Here is a 16,352-nt window from a genome sequence, read left to right as displayed (position 1 = left end):
TTTAAACTAAATGGAAGGATAAACAAAACAGATCTGCAGCAAGGGTCCTTGATTTCAAAAAAGCTAACTTTAAAAAATGAAGGGAATTTGTGAGGGAAGAGGACTAGATTGAAGAACTCAAGGATCTGAATGTGGAGAAGGCTTGGAATTACTTTAAGTCAAAGTCGAAGAAACTATCTGAAGCCTGCATCCCAAGCAAGGGGAAAAAATTAATTGGGAAGGGTTGCAGACCAAGATGGACGATCAAGCATCTCAAACGGATGATTAAGAGAAAGCAGAATGCCTACAAGGAATGGAAGATGGGATGGATCAGCAAGGAAAGCTATGTCATGGAGGTCAGAAAGTCTAAGCATAAAGTGAGAACTGCCAAAAGGGAAGTAGAGTTGGACCTTGCAAAGGGAATTAAAACCAATATTAAAAGACTCTATAGCCATATAAATAAGAAGAAAACAAGGAAAGAAGAAGAGGGACCGCTAAGCACTGAGGATGGGATGGAGATTAAAGATGATCTAGGCCTGGCCCCACAGCTAAACAAATACTTTGCCTCAGTTTTTAATGAAGAGCTTACGGGTAGTGGCAGGGAGTCTAATGGCAATGAGGCTATGGAGGTAGAAATTTCCAGATCCGAGGTAGAAGTCAAACTCAAACAGCTTAATGGGACGAAATCGGGGAGCCCACCTAACCTCCATCCAAGAATATTAAAGGAACTGGCATATGAAATTGCAAGCCCAATAGCAAGGATTTTTAATGAATCTATAAACTTGTGTGTCGTACCCTATGACTGGAGAAGCTAATCTTGTTCTTATCTTTAAGAAAGGGAAATATGTGATCCAGGAAACTACAGGCCTGTTAGTTTGATGTCAATTGTGTGCAAGATCTTGGAACAAATTTTGAAAGAGAAAGTAATTAAAGACAGAGGTGAACAGTAATTAGGATAAAATATAACATGGTTTTACAAAAGGTAGATCATGCCAGACCAACTTGATGACCTTCTTTGAAAAAATAACTGATTTGTTTAGACAGATCAGATAAGATGAGGAATTATCAGTTGGAAATGGCAGAGGAGGAGAAAGATGTGGGTGTATTGGTTGATCACAGGATAAATCAAACTGGAACAGGTGCAGAGAAGGGCTACTAGGGTGATCCGAGGGATGGAAAACCTACCTTATGAGAGGAGACTCAAAGAGCTTGGCTTGTTTAGCCTAACCAAAAGAGAGTTGAGGGGAGGTATGATTGCTCTCTATAAATACATCAGAGGGATAAATACCAGGGACTGGAGAGGAGTTATTTAAGTTAAGTGCCCATGTAGACGCAAAAACAAATGGATATAAACTGGCCATCAACAAGTTTAGGCTTTAAATCAGGCAAAGGTTTCTAACCATTAGCAGAGTGAAGTTCTGGAACAGCCTTCCAAAAGGGGCAATGGGGCCAAAAAACCTATCTGGCTTCAAGACTGAGCTTGATAAGTTTATGGAGGGCATGGTATGATGAGATTGCCTACAATAGCATGTGTCCTATTGGCGACTGCCTGTAGCAAAAATCACCAACTGCTGGAGACAGGACACTAGATGGGGAGGGCTCTGAGTCAGTACAGCGAATTCTTTCCCAGGTATCTGCCTGGTGAGTCTTGCCTTGATGCTCAGGGTCTAATGATTATCATATTTGGGGTCTGGAAAGAATTTTCCCCTGGGTCAAATTGGCAGAGACCCGGAGGGCAGGGGGTGTTTCGCCTTCCTCTGCAGCATGGGACATGGGTCACTTGCAGGTTTAAACTAGTGTAAATGATGAATTCTCTGTAACTTGACATCTTTAAACCATTATATGAGGACTTCAGTAACTCTGCCAGAGGTTAGGGTATTTCAGGAGTGAGTAGGTGAGGTTCTGTGGTCTGCAATGTGCAGGTCAGACTAGATGATCATGATGGTCCCTTCTGACCTTAAAGTCTATACTATATAAACATACTCAGTGCCACAGCTAAATACAAGACAGAAGAGTTTAATTTAAAATTAAATGTAATCTTAACTTTTTCAATTCCATCTGTTCCATCTTGTGTTTAGCTGTGGCACTGAGTACGTTTCCCAGCCCTGAAGAAGAGCTCTTCGTAAGCCTGAAACCTTGTCTCTCTCACCAACAGAAGTTGGTCCAATAAAAAAATATTACCTCACCCACCTTGTTTTTGTTTTGCTGTAATAAAGCTGCACCCCAGTTTGATCTTTGGTTAGTTGTTCAAGACAGCTGGATAGACGTTGCTGCAACTTTGGAATAGGGAAAGATCTGTCACTTTAAAGAACCAGAAAACATGGGGAACGGGACAAATGACCTCTGATGGACCCTGGCATTACCAGTCTGCTACTGACTGATTTAAAGATCAGATAATTTTTTTTAAAAAAAAATGTATGAACAGGAAACAAAAGGAAAATTTTAAAACCACAGTTCAAGGTGGAAGAACATGTGAAATCGGCAAAGATCTGTATTTGGGCCATATTTTTTGGTACAGAAATGTCCTTTTTGAAAGTACATATTTATAGCCAGATACATATCCTCATTTGGTAAAAGAATTGTCCAATTCTGGACAAGTATAAATACAGAAGGCCAAAGTAAACAAATGAAGAATTCTAGTAGGTGGATCATATGGAGTATGCCGTGCAATGTAAACAAATGAGATAATGAAACCAAAGGCAAAAATATATATATATGCATGCACACCCACATGCATACACACCCACACAAGCAGCTGCAGTTGCTTCCACAGAAATACAAAACAGATTACAGACCAGAAAAAGAGACCTCAGGGGATGACAGGTGATCAAAGTATTAGATTAAACCATGTGCACAGAATATGCAGATAATAAAAAAAGGCAAAGAAGATTTTGAAATGTGCAATATAGGAAAGCATTAAGGATCCAGACAGAATAAAACACTGTATGTGAAACACTATAGGCAGTTCATGTTATGACATCAGTGTTGTTAGAGCAAATTACAAGAGCAGCTTGTTGTATGTAATCTTAGCTTTTTAAATATATTAGTGTATTATTTCTTATTATGTAACCTTTGGAAATAATCCAATTTCTTTTCAACATCAGTCCTCTTCTCCTTCCCTTGAGCATATGTGATGACAAAGCAGTCACAGTACCAAGCCTGTACTAAAACAAAAATAATCATGGCCCGATTATCCCCACAAGGAGAACAGTGTAAAGTGAATCCTCCACACACATCTATGCACCTCAGAGGCGTCTTTGCGGGCAGCAGGAGTCGGAGACTCAACCACACCCGTGGCAACGCACTTCTAGCTCAGGATGTACTCTTCTAATACATCTTAGTGGACTGAAAGGAATGAACCCCTTGGTGGTCTTCCACTTCTTATCGTTGCTCCTATATTTTTATCCAAATAGATGTATAGCCATGCAAATCAGTATGCAGAACATTTCATAACTCTGTTCTGTGAGCAATTTTTTGTTGAGACATTTCATGGCATGGGGGAAGAACATTTGTTTTGATGATGATTTTCAACTTCTCTAAAACCTAAGTTGCAGTCAGTTCACCTGCACAAAATAACTGAAAGAGACAATACTTAAGAGATTTATTCCATGCAAAAGCAGCCTCCTTGCATTAATCCAACATTAAGTTTGTGAAGTCAAGCACATTAAAGTTAGGAAATACAGCGTGAAGGTTGAAAGCTCCACCTTAATTCTGTAATCATGGGCTAGTGTTCTCTCATAAAGCATTTATTAATTAGCATAATACAATACTAACTTCCCAAGATAAAATCCTGTTTCTCTGCACACAAAACCTAATAAAAAACTAAAACAGAGACACTGTTGGAGGAGAATGGAATCTTCTTCCCAACCCTGGGGCAGGGCATAGGGTAATTGCAGATTCTGCAGTGACTGCCCATCAGGAAGCTGGGATTCAAGAATCTGAACATTCCCAGAACCATTGAGCATGCTCTACCTCTCCCCAGGCCAATCCACATACAGCTCTATGTCTCTCAGGAAGCTACAGAGTCCACTATGTGGCCTTTTTCCTAAACACTTGTGATGGGGTGTACTTCCCACACTGGCCATGAAAAAGCTGAAGTGGGCCAGGTGGGCCAAATCAGCCAATTAAGCTGCAAACCAGGGAGATTTGGGGTGTGGTGGGAGATAATTAGAAGGAAGCTCACCTGTGAGGGAACAAATGGGGCTTCTATAAAGCCAGGAGGCTGGCAATGGTGGGGACCGGAGGAAGCCTGCAGTCTCTCTGATGTAAGGGAGAAAGAAGGGGGATAAGAACCCATGAGAAAGGGTTTACCTAGTAGGCCTAAGAGAGAGGTAGTCCAGGGAAGAGAGCAGTCAGGTTGGTGAGGACCCAGACCATAACTGCTTGCTATAGGGCCCTAGATTGGAACCCAGTGCAGAGGGCAGACTTGAGTTCCGGACATCCACTGCAGAGTGGTACTGCTTGGGGCCAGTGGATGGGAAGACTGAGTCACTGCAGGATTGACATAGTCAGGGCAGTGGGCATGAGGACTGCCTGACGCTGCTTGTGTAGAGAGACTTGGAAAGACTCCACCAGAAGGGGAAACACAGTGTGACCTGGCCGGAGGGCCAAGTCACGAAGCAGCTGTACTGCGACTCTGTGAGTGGGAGAAGAGTGCAATGGTGGAAGAGAAGAGAGGGGACATTGAACTGAGCAGATCTAATTGCCAGGATTGCCAGAAGGGGGCGCCATCCAGCAGCAAGTACATCCTGACAATACCTCAACCCAGTGTAAATGTGATGTTACTGCTCAGTCTTGGAACTTCCACAGCTACTGGATTTGGCTCCAAATATAATGGAGAAATTAAAACAAAACTGCCTGATTGTTTAACATTTGCTTATTCCTGCAGGTATCATCTTTGACACAGTGAAGAATATGGCCATTTAATAAAGTATGAAAAGTGTATTGGCCTCTTGTTGTGCACTGCAATGTTACTGAATTTCAGTCAAGCCCCATGGGAAAGACTTGTGTGTGATCCTGAAACTGTGTCACAGTCATTTCAAGTTGCTTCTGTACACAGCACACTTGTTTCTGGCACAAACGCTGTTGACCAACAGATTAAGGTATTTGCTGGACATGTGAGGAACAATGCAGAAAGAAAAGTTAAAGCACCGGGCTGATTCTCAGGAGATCTAAACTCAAATCACAACTCTGCCACACACTGAGTACATCATTTTGAACAGAAACTTCCTATGCCTCAGTTTAGTCATCTAAAATGGGGCTAAACATCTCCCAAAGGGATCAAAACAATACATCCATTCTACATTTACCGATCTCCAGTTCAAAGACACTATGCTTTCTCTCTGGAGCAGACGGATCTAGACTGCTACAGAAAGTTTCTCTTAGACACTGATGTCAACTACATGTCACTGAGGATTACTGAGAACATAAAGTCCCTTTTATTGACATTAGGCTTCAGGTGAGAAAAAAAAAAGCATAGAAGTGTCTGTAGAAGCAAAAATAAAGAAAACACCCATCACACCTTGAAAACACCCAGCAAGGAGGACAGGAAAGAGCATCTATCGTCTTGATCTTATTCTCACACTACATTTTTAATTGCAGAAATGAAAGAAATGCCCTTTCACAGGGAAGAAAACAAGACTACACATGAATAGAAAGCTACCGAATTACAGCCCACTAATATGATATTGGGCAACCGCAGAGGAGTTATTAAAGAAGCCAAAAAACACATTAGGGTGAACTAAGGTCACCTCAGCTGTGACAGTGTGCATGGCTAGTTGGACAGGTAGTCAGCCTCCAGAGAGAATGAGAATGAGCACAGAATACAAAATAATGAGCTGTTCAGCTTTCAGATGCTCTGGGGAAAAGGGCTTTTTGTTAACAATCAAAATTTGAGTATTTTTTTAAGCTTTTGCAAGTGCAGCAAAGCGCTGCATTTCCAAAGTGCTTTTTCACCCAAGATTCATCAATCATTCTGTGGGCAGACAAGCCATGAAAACTTAAAAATGAATAATTGATTATTTTACAATCGGAGGCAATAGAGTCATTTTAGAATTTCACATGGACAGCATCATGATCTTAGATGGCACAAACGGCTAGAAAACCCCAGCTTCTCCAGCAGTTGGAGTCTTTATTGACTTGTTCCATTTTTAGGTAGATGAAACAAAGATGAATTCTTGAAGTGAGCTGTTGCCAAGTCTATGAGAGGTTCCTGCTCTGAGACAATATGAACTAAGTTATGGCAGCCTCTAAATAGGGGCACTAGGAAGGAGAGGAAAGAGGGTGCCTCCTTCCCACTCCTATAACAGAGGCAACCAAATTACTGCTGCCTGCACTCCAGAGGCTTAATGCGTGAATGCTCTGCAGCCAAAAACACTGCCTTTAGCGCACACCACTCCAAAGAGATTACCTCTAGGTGAAGGTTGGGTATATGCCCCTCTGGTGCACCAGCAAGCACCTGCAGGACTGTACTGGAGTGACACTGCACAAGTAATGAAGCCAGATTTCCTAATTGGTGCAACATGAAATATGGGGGGAAAAATCTGCCACATACATCGCCCCATGCTGTGCACAATGGGAGTTGTGTGTACAGACAAAAGGGCAGCAATAATGAACCAAGTTTTGCTCTCCTCCTATAGAAAGAAAACCCAGCCATTACTTCACCATTGTAAGGTTCTTCCAGTTGTATAGGACTTTAGTATTTAGCATAAAAGTGAGCTATTTCCTATTCACAGATATCTGGGGACTGGTCTAGACTAGAAACTTTTACTAGTATAGTAAGGCTGCTTAGGGATGTGATTTTGGTCACATTTTTATTCTGAGAAAAGCCCTTGTGTTAGACTCAGACCAAAAAAAAAAAGTCATTTTGCCAATATGGCTTCTTTCCTTTGGGTAACTGGCATAAGCACTTTCATACCAGTATAAACTGTGACTATAGTAGCAGGATTTGATGTTATAGCTATACCAGCAAACCTTTTCTAGTACAGACCTGACCTTAGGTGACGCCAGACAACAAAGTATTTGATCAGGTAAGTCACTGAACTGACAACTTACAGAATAAAAGTCACACGGCTACAAGTACCATGCACTGAAGAGGACTATTCTGACAACCATCTACAGTATCCTTTCCTAGAATGGCAGCCACCCGAGTCCCACCATTTCCAGTTTCCCATATCTTTCTACTTGTGTTCACTTTTCATTACGTTCATCATCTCCCTGGGAGTGCCACACTGAGAATGACAAAGATGCTGTGGAATGTAGTAGCATGACTTTTAGTTCCCTGGCTTGTTACTGAATCTGTGCTTTTCTCACGGGACTGCATAAAAGTTGTTAGCTAGGAAGAGACGGAGAGAACCTTTAGTTCTAAAAGCTTGATTTTAAATGCAGTTGTTACATCCCTTTAAAAGAGACTTGCTCTACCATTTAGAAGCTTCTCATTATTTGTATGGCCCAATCACAAAGGGCTTGATCCTGCAAACACAAGTATATGAATAACTTTAGCTAAGTGAGTAGCCCTATTGGAGTTAATGTGGCTTTTCACATGCTTGATTGCTTGCAGGATCAGGATCATAGTTGTTCCACATGCAGAATTTCCATTCTCTGAATACCTGTATATGGCTGTATATACCAGTATATACCAGTATATACCAGTCATAATGTCTGAGCAACTCACTGAGTTCCATTCACAGATCAGCTGTGGGATAGAACTCAGACAAAATTGTGGGGGTGGGAATCATATAAATCATAGAAATCTAGCACTGGAAGGAACCTTGATAGATCATCAAGTCCAATCACCTGCACTGAAGCAGGACTAAGTATTATCTGAACCATCATTGACAGGTATTTTTCTAACCTGTTCTTAAAAACCTCCAATGTCAGAGATTCCACAACCTCCCTAGCTAATTTGTTCCAGTGCTTAACTACCCTTACAAGTTAGGAAGTTTTTCCCAATGTCTAACCTAAATCTCCCTTGCTGAAATTTAAGCCCATTGCTTTTTGTCTCATCCTCAGTGATTAAAGAGAACAATTTAGCACGCTCATCTTTATCACAAACTTTTATGTACTTGAAGATCATTATGTCCCCACTCAGTTTTCTATTCGCAGTCTCCCAGATTTTTTCAATCTTTCCTCATAGGTCATGTTTCTTTACTCATATTTGTTGTTCTCTCGACTTTCTCCAATTTGTCCTTCCCAAAGTGTGGTGCCCAGTACCGTACACTGTACTGCAGTTGAGGCCTCATCATTGCTCGGTACAGTAGAAGAATTACTTCTCGTGTCTTGATTACAACACTCCTGCTAATACATCCCAGAATTATGTTCACTTTTTTTTTTCTGCAATAGTATTGCATTGTGGACTCATTTAATTTGTGATCCAGAAGAGCACTCCTTCCTAAGCAATCATTCCCCATTTTGTATTTGTGCAATTGGTTATTCCTCCCCAAATATAGCACTTTGCACTTGTCCTTATTGAATCTCATCCTATTTATTTTAGACCTTTCATCAAAATCATTTTGAATTCTAATCCTGTCCTCCAAAGCCCTTACAATCCCCCTCATCTTGGTATCATCTGCATATTTTATAAGTGTACTGTCTATGCCAGTATCTAAATACTTTATGAAGATACTGACTAGAACCAGACCCAGGACAGCTCTCTGCAGGACCTCACTCAAGATGCCCTTCCAGCTTCACTGTGAATCATTGGAAAACCATACCCCCAGAGACATTATCAATCAGTTGTGCACCCATATTTTAGTAGGTTCATCTAGGCTATATTTCCCTATTTCATTAACGAAAAGGTCATGTGAGACTATCACAAGCCTTACTGAAGTCGAGATATATGACATCTGCTGCTTTCCTCCTATTCACAAGGCTTGTTACCCTGTCGGAAAAGAATATAAGGTTGGTTTGACATGATTTGACATTACTGGAATATTGGTATAGAAGGATACTGCTTGGTCAGGAAGGACAGGCAGGGGGAAAAGGGAGGAGGTGTTGCCTTATATATTAAAAATGTATACACTTGGACTGAGGTTGAGATAGAAATAAGAGACAGACTTGTTGAAAATCTCTGGATAAGGATAAAAGGGGTAAAAAACCAAGGGCGATGTGAAGGTGAAGAGGTGGATGAGATTTTTTTTAAACAACTAACAAAATCATCCAAAGCACAGGACTTGGTGGTGATGGGGGACTTCAACTACCCAGATATCTGTTGGGAAAATAACAGAGCAGGGCACAGATTATCCAACAAGTTCTTGGAATGTATTATAGACTTTTTTTTTATTTCAGAAGGTGGAGAAAGCTACTGGGGGGAGGCTGTTTTAGATTTGATTTTGAGAAATAGGGAAGAACTGGTTGAGAATTTGAAAGTGGAAGGCAACTTGAGTGAAAGTGATCATGAAATGATAGAGTTCATGATTCTAAGGAATGGCAGAAGGGAGAACAGCACAATAAAGATAATGGATTTCAAGAAGGCAGACATTAGCAAACTCAGGGAGTTGGTAGGTAAAATCCCATGGGAAGCAAGTCTAAGGGGAAAAACAAGGGGGAAAACAATTGAAGATAGTTGGCAGTTTTTCAAAGAGATATTATTAAGGGCACAAGAGCAAACTATGCCACTGTGTAGGAAAGATAGGAAGTATGGCAAGAGACCACCCTGTCTTAACCAGGAGATATTCAATGATCTAAAAATCAAGAAAGAGTTCTACAAAAAGTGGAAACTCAGACAAATTACAAAGGATGAATATAAACAAATAACACAAGTATGTAGGGACAAAATTAGAAAAGCCAAGGCACAAAACGAGATCACACTAGCTAAGGACATAAAAGGAAACAAGAAAACATTCTACAAATACATTAGAAGCAAGAGGAAGACCAAGCACAGAGTAGGCCCATTACTTAATGCGGGGGTAAGGCAATAACAGAAAATGTGGAAATGGCAGAGATGCTTAATGACTTCTTTATTTCGGTTTTAACCAAGAAGGTTGGTGGCGATAGGACGTCTACCATAGTGAATGCCGGTGAAAATGAGGTAGAATCAGAGTCTAAAATAGGGAAAGAACAAGTCAAAAATTACTTAGAAAAGTTAGATGTCTTCAAATCACTAGGGCCTGATGAAATGCATCCTAGAATACTCAAGGAGCTGACTGAGGAGATATCTGAGCCATTAGCAATTATCTTTGAAAAGTCATGGAAGGCAGGAGACATTCCAGAAGACTGTAAAAGGGCAAATATAGTGCCTATCTATAAAAAGAGAAATAAGGACAACCCAAGAAATTAAGACCAGACAGCTTAACTTCTGTACCCAGAAAGATAATGGAGCAAATAATTAAGCAATCAATTTGCAAACACGTAGAAGATAATAAGGTGATAAATAACAGTCATCATGGATTTGTCAAGAACAAATTGTGTCAAACCAACCTGATAGCTTTCTTTGACAGGGTAACAAGCCTTATGGATAGGAGGGAAGCCGTAGATGTGGTATATCTTGACTTTAGTAAGGCTTTTGATACTGTGTCACATGACCTTTTCCTAAACAAACTAGGCAAATGCAACCTAGATGGAGCTACTATAAGGTGGGTGCATAACTGGTTGGAAAATCATTCCCAGAGAGTAGTTATCAGTTGTTCATAGTCAAACTGGAAGGACATAACAAGTGGGGTCCCATAGGGATCAGTTCTGGGTCCGTTTCTGTTCAATATCTTCATCAATGATTTAGATAATGACATAAAGAGTACACTTATAAAGTTTGGGGATGATACCAAGCTGGGAGGGGTTGCAAGTGCTTTGGAGGATAGGATTAAAATTCAAAAAGATCTGGACAAACTGGAGAAATGGTCTGAAGTAAATAGGATGAAATTCAATAAGGACAAATGCAAAGTACTCCATTTAGGAAGGAACAATCAGTTGCACACATACAAAATGGGAAATGACTGCACAGGAAGGAGTACTGCGGAAAGGGATCTGGGGGCCATAGTGGATCACAAGCTAAACCTGAGTCAACAGTGTAATGCTGTTGCAAAAAAAGCAAACATCATTCTGGATTGTATTGGTAGGAGTATTGTAAGCAAGACACGAGAAGTAATTCTTCTGCTCTACTCTGCACTGATTAGGCCTCAACTGCAGTATTGTGTCCAGTTCTGGGTGCCACATTTCAGGAAAGACGTGGACAAATTGGAGAAAGTCCAGAGATGAGCAACAAAAATGACTAAAGGTCTCGAAAACATGACCTATGAGGGAAGATTGGAAAAGCTGGGTTTGTTTAGTCTGGAGAAGAGAAGACTGAGAGGGGACATGATAACAGTTTTCAATACATAAAAGGTTGTTACAAGGCAGAGGGAGAAAAAATTGTTTTTCTTAACCTCTGAGGATAGGACAAGAAGCAATGGGCTTAAATTGCAGCAAGGGCGGTTTAGGTTAGACATCAGGAAAAACTTTCTATCAGAGTGGTTAAGCACTGGAATAAATTGCCTAGGGAGGTTGTGGAATCTCCATCATGGGGATATATAACAGCAGGTTGGACAAGCACATGTCAGGAATGGTCTAGATAATACTTAGTCCTGCCTTGAGTGCAGGGGACTGGACTAGATAACCTCTCGACATACCTTCCAGTTCTATGATTCTATGTTGACTGTTACTTATCACCTTATCTTCTGGGATAGCAATGACTACTTCTGTTCCAATCAGAGTCAGTGGCTACTTCAGTGTGAGCAGGATTGGGCTCAAAGTGAATTTAGGGGCCAATCTAAAGTCCACTGAAATCAATGGAAAGATCCCTGATGTACTTCAATAGACACTAAGACTCCAAAACACTGCAAAGAGTGAAAAAACACTTTTCAAAAGTCTCTGATGCACAATGCCCACCACTAATGAAATAAATACTCCCCTCCCAACCCCCCCAAAAAAGCCTGAAATTAGAGCTGGTCAAAAAACCCAGTAAGTATATTCCACAAAACAAGTTTGAAAATATGAAGAATTCTCATAGCATTTGAACTTTCTCAAATTCTGACGTAAAGAAGTTTTTATGAGAGAAGGACAAAACAAAACAAACCACCACCACACAAAACATACTTTCCCCCTTTTTCCAGTGGTGAGGAAGGAAAACAAAAGAAAGCTGGAGTCCTCACCAAAACTAAAAGAAATTTAAGGGGAAAAAATGAAAACTTCACTGAAAATGTCTAACAAAACTAACTCATTTTATCATAAAAAAATTTATTTTGTCAAAGGCATTTTCTATTAAAAAATAAATTTGGCTATGTCCTAACAGATAAAGGACAACATCGGGTATTAGTGTGTGTTAGATACAGACCACCAAATCAGTTTTTTTAATAGGGTGACTGACTTCTTACACATCTATCAATAATGTGTTGTGGGCGAGAGAGGGGGTTGGTGAGATCATGGGGAACTTCAAGTTGAGTGATATATTCTGAACACCCATCATGCTACCAGTACTAAATCATTCTTGGCATTTCTAAATATTATAGATGACAATTTCCTAACCCCAAAAGTGTTGCATCCACCTCATCTTGACAGATAAAGAGGAACTGATAACAGAACTAAACATTAATGGTAGCTTAGGCACAAGTGATCATGACTTGATCACATTTATAATGTGCAAACTGAATAAAAGTCCAGACCATAATATATATATACTTGGAGCTTTAAAAGGGCTAATTTCACAAATCTGAAAAGAATTATGAGCCAAATTAGCTGGGAGGAAGAATTTAATCAGAGAGATGTGAATGCTACTTGGGATTTGTTTAAGAATACTTTACTATATGCCCAAAAAGCCACCATCACACATTCAAGGAAGGCCATATTAGTTAAAATATCAACCTGGTTTAGAGGGGAAGTGAACACAGCTATAAAATATTTTTATATATATAAACAAATGGAGGAAAGGGGAAGTTGATAATAATATAAATCAGAAGCCAGGCATTGTAGAAAATTTACAAGGAAAGCAAAGGGATACAAGGAGAACTCTCTGGCCAGCAGAGTTTAGGACAACAAGGAGGAAGTTTTTTAAGTATATTAAGAACAAAAAGAATCCCAGAAATGGTATTAGTCCATTGCTAAATGGAAATGGCAGAATTAATAATAATGCAGAAGAGGCAGAAGTAATCAGCAAATATTTCTGTTGTGGCGGGGAGGACAAATGTTGTGCTGCCATGTGTTAATAACAGTCTTTCAGTTCATGGCTCTACGCTATTTAACATTTTGCTCAATGACCTGGAAGAAAACAAAATCAATACTGATAAGATCTGCAGATGACACAAAGATTAGGGGGAGTAGTAAATAATGAAGAGGACAGATCACTGATACAGAGTGATCTGGACCACTTGGTAAGCTGGGCATAAGCAAACAATATGCATTTTACTACAGATAAATGCAAACATATACACCTAAGAACAAAGCATGTAGGCCATAATTACAGGATGGGAGACTCTATCCTGGGAAGCAGTGACTCAAAAATATTTTGGGATCATCATGGATAATCAGTTGAATACAAGCTCCTATTTGTGGCCAAAAGGGCTAATGTGATCCTTGGATGCATAAACAGAAGAATCTCAAGTAGGAGTAGAGACCTTATTTAACCACTGCAGTTGGCATGGGTGCAACCGCTGCTGGAATACTGTGTCCAGTTGTGATGTCCGCAATTAGAGAAGGATGTTGATAATTTGGAGAGGGTTCAGAGAAGAGCCACAAGAATGATTACAGGATTAGAAAACAAGTCTTTTATAGTGATAGACTCAAGGAGCTCAGTCTATTTAGATTAAAGAAAACGGTAAGGGGTAATTTGATTATAAACTGTAAGTACCTACATAGGGAACAAATATTTGATAAAGGGCTCGTCAATCTAGCAGAGAAAGGTATAACATGAGCCAGTCGCTGGAAGTTAAAATCAGGCAAAGTCAGATTGAAAATAAAGCATAAATTTTTGACAGTGAGAATAACTATTGGAACAATTTACATCAAGGGTTGTAGTGGATTCACCATCACTGACAATTTTTAAATCAATTTAAATTTCTAAAATATATTATCTAGAAATTATTTTGGGGGAGTGCTGTGGCTTGTGTTATGCAGGAGGTCAGACAGGATGATCACAGTCGTCCCTTCTGGCCTTGGAATCTATGAAGCACAACCAGCTCTACCTAAAGTTTATAAAGAATAGGAGTCAGGTCCAAAAATCCAAATCACTATCAAAAACCTACGCTAGCACCAAGAAAGCCAAACAGATTTTTTGTGTTTACACTTTTGAGTAAGTAGGTAGCACAATCTGAGCTTGAGTGACATCTTCAAAACGTAGAAAAATATTAACAGAGTGAAAAGAGATTACAAATGGGATAGCCAGCATTTATTCCTGCTGCAAGGAACCTCACACTTTATTTACGCATACAAATGAGAGCTACTAAAAGGATGATTTAAAGTTAAATTGGGAGGAAGAAAAAGTTAAAAAGCCTCCTGAGAAAGGATTTGGATCATTATACACTGTAGGTGGCCCTAGAAGACAGACAGTGCAGATAAGTAAATGCATGTCAAATAATACGATGAATATAGGAGGACTTATCACAGTGTCATTGACTGAAACACCAATCTTCAGAGGTGTGCTCTTAGAGGAGATAAGTGACAATATCCTATCAGATGGGCCAGTGGCAGAAAAATGTGGTCTGATGGTACCTGAATTTTGGCCAGATACCCACGAAAAATCACTATTAAGAGCACAGTGGCAATAACAGTGGTCAGAATATTGTAGTATATACATTAAATGGACTATAAAACATAGCAAGTGTCAACATATCAGTGCTAAGACCTCACATATGGTGACTAGAGCTGGGGTGAGTAATTCATGAATAATTTAGCCTCTTTCTGTTTGCAAAATATCAACAAGCAGGATCACGATTTCCTCACATTTACTTTATTCATCATTTGAAGTGATAAAAATTTGTTATTGCAATTTAGGTCTATAGATGGATCACAATCATTTCTCTGCATGTATTCAATATCCAGTGGTGATTAGATGGGATTATCTTCCTAAATTAGGTCTTTCTTTAAGTTCTTTGACTGGATAAGTGTGTGAGCAATTCTACCAAATACTTGTAGATGTAGCTCAAAATTAACTAATTTTTCATGAATGTTTGTGGTAATAAAACTAGATAATACTAATATGTTGATAATCAACATTAAAATAGGCACTAGAACAGCAAATCCAAATTCATATATAGATTACAGCAAATAGTTGCAGAAAAAATTAGTGTTAGCATATCTATAATGCTGATAGAGATTACCATAATAAAGGTAACAGCGCTCTCCTTGAATAGGAATTAATAGCACAAACATTGGGGTACAGTAATTCCTCACTTAAAGTCGTCCCAGTTAACGTCGTTACGTTGCTGATCAATTAGGGAACATGCTCATTTAAAGTTGTGCAGTGCTCCCTTATAACATTATTTGGCAGCCGCTTTGTCCACTGCTTGCAGGAAGAGCAGCCCATTGCTACTAGCTGGTAGGGGCTTGGAACCAGGGTGGACTGGCAGCCGCCGTGCCCACCCCCCGCATCAGCTCGCCTAAGGGTATGTCTACACTATGGAATAAGGTCGAATTTATAGAAGTCGGTTTTTTAGAAATCGGTTTTATATATTCGAGTGTGTGTGCCCCCACAGAAAATGCTCTAAGTGCATTAAGTGCATTAACTTGGCGGAGTGCTTCCACAGTACCGAGGCTAGAGTCGACTTCCGGAGCGTTGCACTGTGGGTAGCTATCCCACAGTTCCCGCAGTCTCCGCTGCCCATTGGAATTCTGGGTTGAGATCCCAATGCCTGATGGGGCTAAAACATTGTCGCGGGTGGTTCTGGGTACATATCGTCAGGGTACATACCGGTCCCTCCCTCCCTCCGTGAAAGCAAGGGCAGACAATCGTTTCGCGCCTTTTTTCCTGAGTTACCTGTGCAGACGCCATACCACGGCAAGCATGGAGCCCGCTCAGGTAACCGTCACCCTATGTCTCCTGGGTGCTGGCAGACGTGGTACGGCATTGCTACACAGTAGCAGCAACCCCTTGCCTTGTGGCAGCAGACGGTACAGTACGACTGGTAGCCATCATTGTCATGTCCGAGGTGCTCCTGGCCACGTCGGCTGGGAGCGCCTGGACAGACATGGGCGCAGGGACTAAATTTGGAGTGACTTGACCAGGTCATTCTCTTTAGTCCTGCAGTCAGTCCTATTGAACCGTCTTATGGTGAGCAGGCAGGCGATATGGATTGCTAGCATTCGTACTGTACCATCTTCTGCCAGGCAGGCAAGAGATGAGGATGGCTAGCAGTCGTACTGTACCATCTTCTGCCGAGCAGCCATGAGATGTGGATGCCATGCAGTCCTTC

Source organism: Lepidochelys kempii, chromosome 2, assembly GCF_965140285.1.
Source record: "Lepidochelys kempii isolate rLepKem1 chromosome 2, rLepKem1.hap1, whole genome shotgun sequence".
Classification (NCBI taxonomy): Eukaryota; Metazoa; Chordata; order Testudines; family Cheloniidae; genus Lepidochelys; species Lepidochelys kempii.
This window is presented reverse-complemented; position numbering follows the sequence as displayed.